The sequence below is a fragment of the Muntiacus reevesi genome, chromosome 22 (assembly GCF_963930625.1).
Source record: "Muntiacus reevesi chromosome 22, mMunRee1.1, whole genome shotgun sequence".
NCBI classification, from domain to species: Eukaryota; Metazoa; Chordata; class Mammalia; order Artiodactyla; family Cervidae; genus Muntiacus; species Muntiacus reevesi.
The window spans coordinates 35,118,956-35,131,175 of NC_089270.1; the positions used below are offsets into that span (position 1 = coordinate 35,118,956).

A 12,220-nucleotide genomic window follows, 5' to 3' on the forward strand; every position below is an offset into this window, starting at 1 on the left:
ATTAATAGATGTCCTATTATTATTTCTTCCCAACCCAGGGATGGAACCCAGGTCTCCCACATTGTAAACAGACGCTTTGCCGTCTGAGCCACCAGGGAAGTACATATATATATATGTAATTTGTTTAATTTTTATTGTTATAACTTTTTGATTAGTTTACCTATAATTGTTAACATAGTGATGATGCCTATAATTACTAGTTAACAATTTTTAATAAACTTCATTTTTAGGGCATTTTTAGATTCACTTGTGCAGAAAGTACACAGAGCTCCAGTGTTCCCCTGCCCCGCACATGGACAGCATGCACGCTCAGTCCCAGTCGTGCCTGACTTTTTGGGATCCCACGGGCTCCTCTCTCCATGGGATTTTTCCAGGAGAGAATACTGGATTGGGTTGCCATTCCTCCTCCAGGGGATCATCCTGACTCAGCGATCAAACCCTTGTCTCCTGCATTGCAAGTGGATTTTTTATGCTGGACAAACACAGAAGACCATGGACAGTGTTCTCCACCATAACATTCAGAAGAGTACATTTGTTATACTCCCTCAACCTACAATGACACATCATTATTGCCCTAAGTCCATATTTCCAATCTTTACATTAGAATAATTTGGTGTTGCACATTGTATAGATTTTTGAAAAGGAGCATTTTTAAAACTTCTAGATTTATTTGAGCAATGTTTCTTTTCAGAAAATATTTAAAGCTAATAATTTCATATATCAATTTTTAAAAAAATACTTGAGTAAACTAGGAAAAATTATTTCATTATTTTCTTTCAGGAAAGATGCAGTATATTTACTGAATACTTTATGTATATGACATTATGATAAGCATAATGAACAAATGAAGACAGAAAATTTCTCATTAGCCCTCAAAAATTTTCTCATGAAAAAGATTCTATACATATATAATAAATATATGTCATATATTGCATATATTATATCAATTATATTATATTATATACATAATATATATTATATATACTATATATGTTATATGTATCTATATAAAGATATATATTGTTGATATCTCTCCTAGCAATCTTGATTCCAGCTTGTGATTCATCCACCCTGGCATTTGCATGATGTACTCTGCATTTAAGTTAAACAAACAGGGTGAGAGTATACTTGTCATCTTGACATTCTCCTTTACCAGTTTGGAACCAGTCACTTATTCCATGTTCAGTTTTAACTGTTGCTTCTTGACAAGCATACAGGTTTCTCAGAAAACAGGTAAGGTGGTCTGGTATTCCCATCTCTTTAAGAACTTTCCACAGTTTGTTATTATCCACATAGTCAAAGGCTTTAGTGTAGTCAGTGAAGAAGAAGTAGGTGTTTTACTGGAATCATTAGAAAATTTCTCTATGATCCAACAAATGTTGGCAATTTGATCTCAGGTTCCTCTGCTTTTTCTAAATTTGGATTATACATCTGGAAGTTCCCTGTTCACATACTATTGAAAACTCATTTGAAGGATTTTGAGCATAACATCAGTATCAAGTGAAATAAACACAACTGTACTGTAGTCTGAACATTCTTTGACACTACGCTTCTTTGCGATGGGAATGAAAACTGACCTTTTACAGTCCTGTGGCCACTGCTGAGTTTTTTAAATTTGATGACATATTGAGTGCAGCACTTTAACAAGAACTTCTTTTAGTATTTTAAGTAGTTCAGATGGAATTCCATCACCAAAACTAGATTTGTAAGTAATCAATTCAGTTCAGTCACTCGTTCATGTCAAACTCTTTGCAACCCCATGAACTGCAGTAACCCAGGCCTCCCTGTCCAACAACAACTCCTGGAGTTTATTCAAACTCATGTTCATTGAGTCAGTGATGGCCACCCAACTCATCCTGGGTCGTCCGCTTCTCCTCCTGCCTTCAATATTTCCCAGCATCAGGATCTTTACCAATGAGTTGGTTCTTCTCATCAGGTGGCCAAAATATTGGAGTTTCAGGTTCAGCATCAGTCCTTCCAATGAATATCCAGGACCGATCTCTTTTAGGATGGACTGGTTTGATCTCTTTGCAGTCCAAGGGACTCTCAAGAGTCTTCTCCAACACCACAGTTCAAAAGCATCGATTCTTCGGTGCTCAACTTTCTTTATAGTCCAACTCTCACATCCATACATGACTACTGGAAAAACCATAGCTTTGACTAGATGGACCTTTGTTGGCAAAGTAACGTCTCTGCTTTTTAATATGCTGTCTAGACTGGTCATAACTTTTCTTCTAAGGAGTAAGCGTCTTTTAATTTCAAGGCTGCAATCACCATCTGCAGTGATTTTGGAGCTCCCAAAATAAAGTCTCTCACTGTTTTCACTGTTTCCCCATCTATTTGCCATGAAGTGATGGGACTGGATGCCATGATCTTAGTTTTCTGAATGTTGAGCTTTAAGCTAACATTTTCACTCTCCTCTTTCACTTTTATCAAGAGGCTCTTTAGTTCTTCTTCACATTCCCGGATGTCTGCCTCTAGGTGAGTGACCACACCATCAGGGTTATCCAGATCAAGAGCTTTTTTGTATAGTACTTCTGTGTATTCTTGCCACCTGTTCTTAATCTCTTTTGCTTATGCTATTTCCTTACTGTTTCTGTCTTTATCGTGTCCATCCCTGCATGCAGTGTTCACTGGGTATCTACAATTTTGTTTAAAAGACCCCCAGTCTTTCCCATTCTATCGTTTTCCTCTACTTCTTTGCTCTGCTCATTCAAGAAGGTCTTCTTACCTCTCCTTGCTATTCTCTGGAACTTGGCATTCTGTTGTGTGTATCTTTTCCTTTCTCCCTTGCTTTTTGCTTTTATTTCCTTAGCTATTTGCAAAATTTCCTCAGACAGCCACTTTGACTTCTTGCATTTATTTTTCTTTGGGGTGATTTTGGCTTCAGCCTTGTGTACAATGTAATGGATATCCATCCATAATTCTTCAGGCATTCTGTCTATCAGATATAATCTCTTGGATCTATTTGTCACCTCCACTGTATAATCATAAGTAATTTGATTTAGGTCATACCTGAATGGCCTAGAGGTTTTCCCTACTTTCTTCAATTTGAGACTGAATGTTGCAATAAGAAGCTCATGATCTGAGCCACAGTCAGCTTCAAGTCTCGTTTTTGCTCACTGTATAGAACATCTTCATCTTCAGCTGCAAAGAATATAAGCAATCAGATTTTTGTATTGACTATCTGGTGATGTCCATATGTAGAGATGTCTACTGTGTTGTTGGAAAAGGGTGCTTTCTATGACCAGTGTGTTCTCTTGACAGAACTCTTAGTCTTTGTCCTGCTTCATTTTGTACTCCATGGCCAAACCTACCTGCTACTCTATAAATCTCTTGACTTCATATCTTCGTATTCCAATCCTCTATGATGAAAAGGACTTTGTGTGTGTGTGTGTGTGTGTGTGTGTGTGTGTGTGTGTGTGTGTGTGTGTGTGTATTAGTCTAGGAGGTTTTGTAGGTCTTCATAGAACTGATCAACTTCAGCTTCTTCAGCATCAGTGGTTGGGGCATAGACTAAGATTACTGTGATGTTGAATGGTTTGCCTTGAAAACAAATGGAGATCACTTTTTTGTTTTTGAGATTTTACCCAAGTACTGCATTATGGACTATTTTATTCACTGTGAGGATTACTTCATTTCTTCTAAGGGATTCTTGTCCACAGTAGTAGATATAATGGTCATCTGAATTAGATTCGCCTATCCTTATCCATTTTAGTTCACTGATTACTAAGATGTCAATGTTCACTCTTGCCATCTCCCATTTGATCACATCCAATTTTACCTTATTTCATGGACCTAACATCCCAGATTCCTATGTAATATTGTTATTTACAGCATTGGACTTTACTTTAACCACCAGGCACATCAACAACTGAATATCGTTTTTGCTTTGGCCCAGCCTCTTCATTCTTTCTGGAGCTATTAGTAATTACCCTCTGCTCTTCCCCAGTAACATACTGGACACCTTCTGACCTTGTGGGCTCATCCTCTGGTTTCATGTTTTTGCCTTCCCATACAGTTTATGGGGTTCTCACAGCAAGAATCCTGGAGTGGTTTGCCATCCCTCTTCCAGTGAACCACGTTTTGTCAGAACTCTCCACTTTGACCCCTCCATCTTGGTAGCTCTACATGGCATGTTTCATAGCTTCAGAGTTACACAAGCCCCTTCGCCATAACAAGGCTGTGATCCATGAAGGGGAAAACAGGTTTAACCAGTTTAAAATTCTAGAGGAAGGTGAGTTCTGATATTTTACCATAAAGACGTGTCAGATTTGGACTTGTTAAAAAGAAACAAAATGAATTATATAGTGGAGAGGAAAAGAATAAAGCAAGAGAAGTGCAGAGATCTATAATGGATTAATTCTTTTTCAGGTTGGTAATTTAAAATTTTCTGTATATTTATGCCAATATATTCTAAATTATTGATGCTCCAAATTTATATCTTACATAGTGTATGTGAAAGATGTTGCCTTGGATGTTTCCATGAGTATCTACAGTTTATTTAGATTCTAAATGCAGTTGTTTTATTAAGCTAGCAATTGAATTGCCATCCTTGGAAAGACTTAGTAATTTTATCTAGTAAAATGGTTTCAGAAAGTTTAGATTGCAGTAATAAGTGTGAAGACACTTCAGAAACACTTTTCTTACTGTAAAATAGAAAGATATGACAAAATTATTTCATTTAATAATGATAGTATACATTTATTACTTCTATTATTTTCTAGAAACAAGGAAATTAATCATAAGCTAATGTATACTTAGAAAGACTGCGCAGTCACCTTGATGTGTGATACTGTGACCATTTTTATGTTAGTCTGTATCTGCATATAGACATAATTATATGTCAACAAAATTTTAGATCCAGTTCTAAATTTATGTATGGGCTTCTTTTATGACTCAGTTGGTAAAGATTCTATCTGCAATTCAGGAGACCTAGTTCAATCCTTGGGTGGGGAAGATCCCGTGGAAAAGGAAATGGCAACCCAATTCAGTACCCTTGCCTGGAAAATCCAATGGCAGAGGAACCTAGCAGGCCACATACAGTCCATGAGGCCGAAAAAAGTTGGCCATGGCTTAGCGACTAAACCACCACTACATTTATGTGGTCTTCACAGGCGGCTCACTGATAAAGAACCTGCCTGCCAATGCAAGAGATTCAGGGGATGTAGGTTCAATTTATGACTGGTAAGATTCCCTGAAGGAAGGAATTGCAACCTACTCTACTATTCTTGCCAGGATAATTCTTTGGACAGAGGAGCCTGGAGGGTTACAAACCATGGGATGGCAAAGAGTTGGACACAATTGAGCAACTGAGCACACACTACATTTACATTGTCTAGAACTTCTTTCTAGTAATTAAAGTGAGGTGCAGTAGCTTGTGAAAACTTCTAGAAATATCCAGTTTTATGTCTGGACAGTTGAAAATATGACAATATGGTTAGTTTTAATACCTATATTAAAGGTAATAAGACATATATACTTAAAAATTTCTTGACAGCTATTATTTTTATTACTTTTCAAAGAACAACTCTAAACTTTAATAGATTTAAATAAACTGTAACTTTTTCTACTTTTTTTCAAAATTACCTCTCCTTTAAAAGTATATCTGCCACTTAAAGAATCTCCTAAAATATTGCATTTATTAGAATGTACTTCAAAAAAAGTATTAGTCTTCAGATTTTATAAACTACAGAAACACAAAACCATTTTTTCCATATTACATGACAGAGACATATCTAGATGTCAATTAAATTATGCTTAATTCACTAAAAAATATTGCTAAATCCAACAATATATGACTGTATTCAGTTCAGTTCAGTTGCTCAGTCATGTCTGACTTTTTGCAATCCCACGGACTGTAGCACACCAGGTTTTGCTGTCCATCACCAACTCCCGGAGCTTGCTCAAACTAATGTCCATTGAGTTGGTGATGCCATCCAACCATCTCATCCTCTGTCATCCCTTTTTCCTCCTACCTTCAAACTTTCCTAGCATTAGGGTCTTTTCTAATGAGTCAGTTCTTCTCATCAGGTGACCAAAGTACTGGAGTTTCAGCTTCAGCATCAGACCTTTCAATGACTATTCAGGACTGATTTCCTTTAGGTTGGACTACTTAGATCTCCTTGCAGTTCAAGGGACTCTCAAGAGTCTTCTCCAACACCACACTTCAAAAGCGTCAATTCTTTGGCGCTCATATTTCCTTATGGTCCAACTCTCACATACAAGACTACTGCAGAGATTATAGCTTTGACTATACAGATATTTGTTGACTAAGTTATGTCTCTGCCTTTCTGTCTGGATTGGTCATAGCTTTTCTTCCAAAGAGCAAATGTCTTTTAATTTCATGGCTGCAGTCACCATCTGCAGTGATTTGGAGCCCAAGAAAATAGTCTGTCATGGTTTCCATTGTCTCCCCATCTATTTGCCGTGAAGTGATGAGACTTGATGTCTTGATATTTGTTGTTTGAATACTGAGTTTTAAACCAAGTTTTTCACTCTCCTCTTTCACTTTCATCAAAAAACTTTTTAGTTCCTTTCTTTCTGCCATAGGGAAGGTGTTATCTGGATATTTGATGTTATTGATATTTCTCCCCAAAATCTTGACTTTAACTTGTGCTTCATCCAGTTTGGCATTTCGCATGATGTACTCTGCATATAATTTAAAGTATCAGGGTGAAAATATATAGCCTTGACATACTCTTCTGAATTTGGAGCCAGTCCATTGTTACATGTCCAGTTCTAACTGTTGCTTCTTCACCTGCATACAGGTTTCTCAGGAGTCAGGTAAAGTGGTCTGGTATTCTCATCTCTTGAAGAATTTACCAGTTTCTCGTGATCCTCACAGTCAATGGCTTTAGCATAGTCAATGAAGCAGAAGTAGATATTTTTCTGGAACTCTCTTGCTTTTTCGATGATCCAATGGATGTTGCCAATTTGATCTCTGGTTCCTCTGCGTTTTCATAATTCAGCTTGAACATCTGGAATTTCTTTGTTCACATAGAGTTGAAACCTCACTTGGAGAAATTTGAGCATTACTTTGCTAACATGTGAGATGAGTGCAATTGTGCAATAGTTTGAACATTCTTTGGCATTGCCCTTCTTTGGAATTGGAATGAAAACTGACATTTTCCAGTCCTGTGGCCACTGCTGAGTTTTCCAAATCTGCTGGTATATTGAGTGCAGCACTTTCACAGCATCATCTTTTAGGATTTGAAGTAGCTCGGCTGGAATTCCATCACCTTCCACTAGCTTTTTGCAGTGATTCTTCCTAAGGCCAAATTGACTTAGGAAGTGACTGCATACATAATTATAAAAAAGAGTGATCTGTTGATCACTTTAATATTTCATCCTTTTAACATATTTTAAAATTTGCTAGTATCATCATTTATTAAAATCCATAAATTATTTAAACAATAAAAATACATATTAAATGTGTAGTTATATATTTTACATATACAGTTGTTTTATAACTACAGTGTTAGAACTATAATATTTTTTCCAGTCACTTATGTTTCTGACATCAAGTGATTTTTTATTAAGAAACTTCAAATGCTGTTTATTTCTAGGTCTTGGAGTTGTAATAGGAATGTGTGTTAACTTTGTAAAGAAAATTATATATATATATTTATAACTCTTATCAAAAGACTAGATTTCTTGAAAGGAAAATTTCCCCTTGTATGTCTTTTATCTCTATCATTTGTTCTCTTCAGTTCAGTTCAGTTGCTCAGTCATGTCCAACTCTTTGCGACCCCATGGACAACAACATGCCAGGTTTTCCTGTCCATCACCAACGCCCTGAGCTTACTAACCATCTTATCCTCTGTTGTCCCCTTCTCCTCCCACCTTCAGTCTTTCCCAGCATCAGGGTATTTTCCATTGTTCAGTTCTCATCAGGTGGCCAAAGTATTGGAGTTTCAGTTTCAGCATCAGTCCTTCCAGTGAATATTCAGGTCTAACTTCCTTTAGAATGGACTGGTTGGATCTCCTTGCCGTCCAAGAGACTCTCAAGAGTCTTTTCCAACACCACAGTTCAAAAGCATCAATTCTTCAGCACCCAGCTTTCCATATAGTCCAACTCTCACATCCATATATGGCTACTGGAAATTGATCTGGATTTTTTGTCTTCCTCCTATCTCTCTGACTTGTGTAAGTTTAATATTTTTCTTAGCTTTATTTTAGAACTTACTTTACTGGGGTTTTTCTCATTCTATAAAATGACTATCATCCACTTCTAAGGTTAATGTTTTTCAATTCTGCTTTGGTATATGACACATTTTAGGTCACCCTGGTGACACTCTAATGAACAATCAGACTGGTGAAAAGATGAGGGGGAAGAAAACTACAATTATAATATTAGCTGTTAAGACTAAGGAGAAAGATCAATGGCTTTCCTGAAGAAAAGATACATATAAAGCTATAAATTATGTATATGCATGTGCACACAAATATATACTTTTGCCTATTTCACTTCTTCTTCTGGGCCTTCGCTGCATATTCTCTATTCATTAACATTTGTAATCATTGTGTTTGTTTGTATCTTGAAGTCTCTCCTGGAGAACATCAGTGATTTTCACCCTCATGTCTCTATACACCACACTCTACCATCATTATAATTAAAACTAGATTTAAAGGTGGATGGCATATAAATTCTAATGAGTATTTCAAGAGTATTAAATGAAATTCAATCTTTTTTTAAGTAACAGATCATATAACATTTGCTATTCAATGTTATATCAAAACCTATTTTCAAAGTCTATATCAACACTTATACATAATTGGCAAATTAACTATATAAGAATCTGACTAAGGTAAGCATACATACCAAACACTTGATGAAGTTTTTCTAGATAATTCACCATAAATACTCTGGATCCTTATTTGAAACAAAAGTTTTATTGCTTTTTTATTTAGAAATTTTTATTTTTATTTTTTTATTTTTATTTTTATTTTTTTTTTAACTCATTACTGCTAACAGGGTTTATTGTAAGTTGAAAAGTGATGAAAAATAATAGAACAAACAGCTTTACATTTATAATTCACATGGCGATAATGACAAAGACCACTGTATCAAGTATGTTCATACTACTTTCCTTATGCCACACGGCAGGATTGCTCACCATCTATTTTCAGGTATACTTCATGTAGATGCAGCCTAGAGTTTTCCACTTTACACTGACTCTGCTTATGAGCAGCCTATGGCTTTATGCATATCATAGGCACAGGGTTTGGCCTAGTTAGCTGATGGCCCAGACTGTTGTCAAGGGCAGTGGCACTCCTGTTTTTTGTTTTTTTTTTTTTTTTAATTTTATTTTATTAGTTGGAGGCCAATTACTTCACAACATTTCAGTGGGTTGTCGTACATTGACATGAATCAGCCATGGAGTTACATGTATTCCCCATCCCAATCCCCCCTCCCACCTCCCTCTCCACCCGACTCCTCTGGGTCCTCCCAGTGCACCAGGCCCGAGCACTTGACTCATGCATCCCACCTGGGCTAGTGATCTGTTTCACCATAGATAATATACATGCTGTTCTTTTGAAACATCCCACCCTCACCTTCTCCCACAGAGTTCAAAAGTCTGTTCTGTAGTTCTCTGTCTCTTTTTCTGTTTTGCATATAGGGTTATCATTACCATCTTTCTAAATTCCATATATATGTGTTAGTATGCTGTAATGTTCTTTATCTTTCTGGCTTACTTCACTCTGTATAATGGGCTCCAGTTTCATCCATCTCATTAGAACTGATTCAAATGAATTCTTTTTAACGGCTGAGTAATATTCCATGGTGTATATGTACCACAGCTTCCTTATCCATTCATCTGCTAATGGGCATCTAGGCTGCTTCCATGTCCTGGCTATTATAAACAGTGCTGTGATGAACATTGGGGTGCACGTGTCTCTTTCAGGTCTGGTTTCCTTGGTGTGTATGCCCAGAAGTGGTATTGCTGGGTCATATGGCAGTTCTATTTCCAGTTTTTTAAGAAATCTCCACACTGTTTTCCATAGCGGCTGTACTAGTTTGCATTCCCACCAACAGTGTAAGAGGGTTCCCTTTTCTCCACACCCTCTCCAGCATTTATTGCTTATAGATTTTTGGATAGCAGCCATCCTGACTGGCGTGTAATGGTACCTCATTGTGGTTTTGATTTGCATTTCTCTGATAATGAGTGATGTTAAGCATCTTTTCATGTGTTTGTTAGCCATCTGTATGTCTTCTTTGGAGAAATGTCTGTTTAGTTCTTTGGCCCATTGTTTGATTGGGTCATTTATTTTTCTGGAATTGAGCTTCAGGAGTTGCTTATATAGTTTTGAGATTAATCCTTTGTCTGTTTCTTCATTTGCTATTATTTTCTCCCAATCTGAGGGCTATTTAGAAATTTTTAAGCAATACATGTTTTTTAGTGTTTTAGCTCATGCTTCCTTTTAAATTCATCAAAATATATTAGGATGCTATTATTATATTGTGATTTATAATAAAATATATATGTACTTTATTTGTCCCCTTTTTCTGGTCTAAGCTTCTAAAACCCTTGAAAATTTTAAAGTGATAATGCATAAAGGTTTTTTGTTTGTTTTTGTTTTTGTTTTTTCCTGTTAATGTGGTGAATTCTAGACCTCCCTGAAAAATCGGTGCTAATTGTCAAGCTGTAAATAGAGGGTTGGAACTTTCAAAGGAGCTGGAAATTGAAACAATTTCCAATGACCTGTGATTTATTCAATCATGCCCAAGTAATGAAGCTTTCATAAAAATCCTAATGGAGGGGGTTCAGAGAGGCTGGTGTAGATCTGGAGAGGGGGCCTGGAAGCTCTGTGACTATTCCCTGTACTTTGCCCTTCGTATCTCATCCATCTAGCTATTCCTGAATTATGTTCCTTTTTAGGAAACCTGCCATGGATCCTTGCATAGGTATGACTGAGTTCCTTTGCAGTCCACCTGAAGCTATCACATTTTTAATTGAATATACTCCAATTAAAAGGTGTTTTTTGTTTGTTTGCTTGTTTTTCTTTAAAGAAACATGTAGTTAAGTACAATGTTTCTTTGAGTTCTGTTAGTTGCACTAGCAAATTAATTGAACCCAAGGGAAGGGTTATGGGAATCTCTGAGGCCAATTGGTTAGAAGTGCAGGTGAGAACTTAGACCTGAAACTGGCATCGGAAGATGGCGGGGGGTGGGGGAGAAGAGCAAGTTTATAGGATATAACATTTAACCTGTGGACCTGATGCTCTCTCCAGGTATATAGTGTCAGAATTGATTCAAATTGTAGGATGACACTATAGTGTCCTGAGATTTGCCTGTTGGTGTGTGTGTGGTGGGGAGACTCTATCATGCATCTATTGTAACTGGGTGCAGAATTTAAAATAAATACACAAAAATTAAAGAAAGAAAACCATCAGAAATAATACCATCATGAAATTAGAATAACAATCCTATGGAATTTTCCTTCTTATAGTGTTTATATGGACTAGCAATATATTTGTCAAAATTGATAAAAAATTTGTGTTTAAGAAAATTGGAGGGAATCATGAAGAAAAATGAAGGGAAAACTTTTTATTGTAACAACCATCCTGTGATTTTTAAAATTAAGCCAGCATCAAAATTGAGCACTTGCTATGAAATACTGTGCCTTATAATACCTCTGTGCTAAGCTCTAGCTCACTTGCATTAACATTTATAGTATCAACATAAAATGAATGTAGTCAAATTTGTCAAACACTCTCTTTGCATCATGAATCCCCTCAGATATTCCCATATAGCAAATTGAAAATAAGTACAACTCTATGGTCATCTAGTGGTATTGTAATTTTCATTTTACAGATGAAAGTCTTTTTAAAAAAGAATAGATAACTTGAACAAGGTCACAGAGCTAATAAATGGCTGAGCTGAAATTCAAACTATATAATTTACTTAGGAGATCTATATAATATGATTTTATACCTTGTATTTTAACCACTAATCTCCACTGTCTTTGTTTTACTGAGTTATATTTTTGTTAATTTCTTCAGGTAGAAATAAAAATAATACAAATTTATTTTCCATGGTAAAGGTTATTGTTACTCCCCATTGGAAAGTAGGGAGCTAACTAGAAAGTTTATTTAGAAATTATGTAATAATTAATAGTGATATCATTCTAAGCCTAGTTCTCAATTGGTTCCAATAACTGAAATCTCTGTCTAATGCCATACGTCACCATAAAACAAATAATTAAATTTTAAAAAT

At 36.1% G+C, this 12,220-nt stretch overlaps 1 protein-coding gene across 1 annotated transcript in view; it reads left to right on the forward strand.

The window, feature by feature from the left end:
* TECRL (trans-2,3-enoyl-CoA reductase like) overlaps positions 1 to 12,220 on the forward strand; it is a 131,624-nt gene that overhangs the window by 34,181 nt on the left and 85,223 nt on the right. The gene's annotated exons all lie outside the window — the stretch shown is intronic.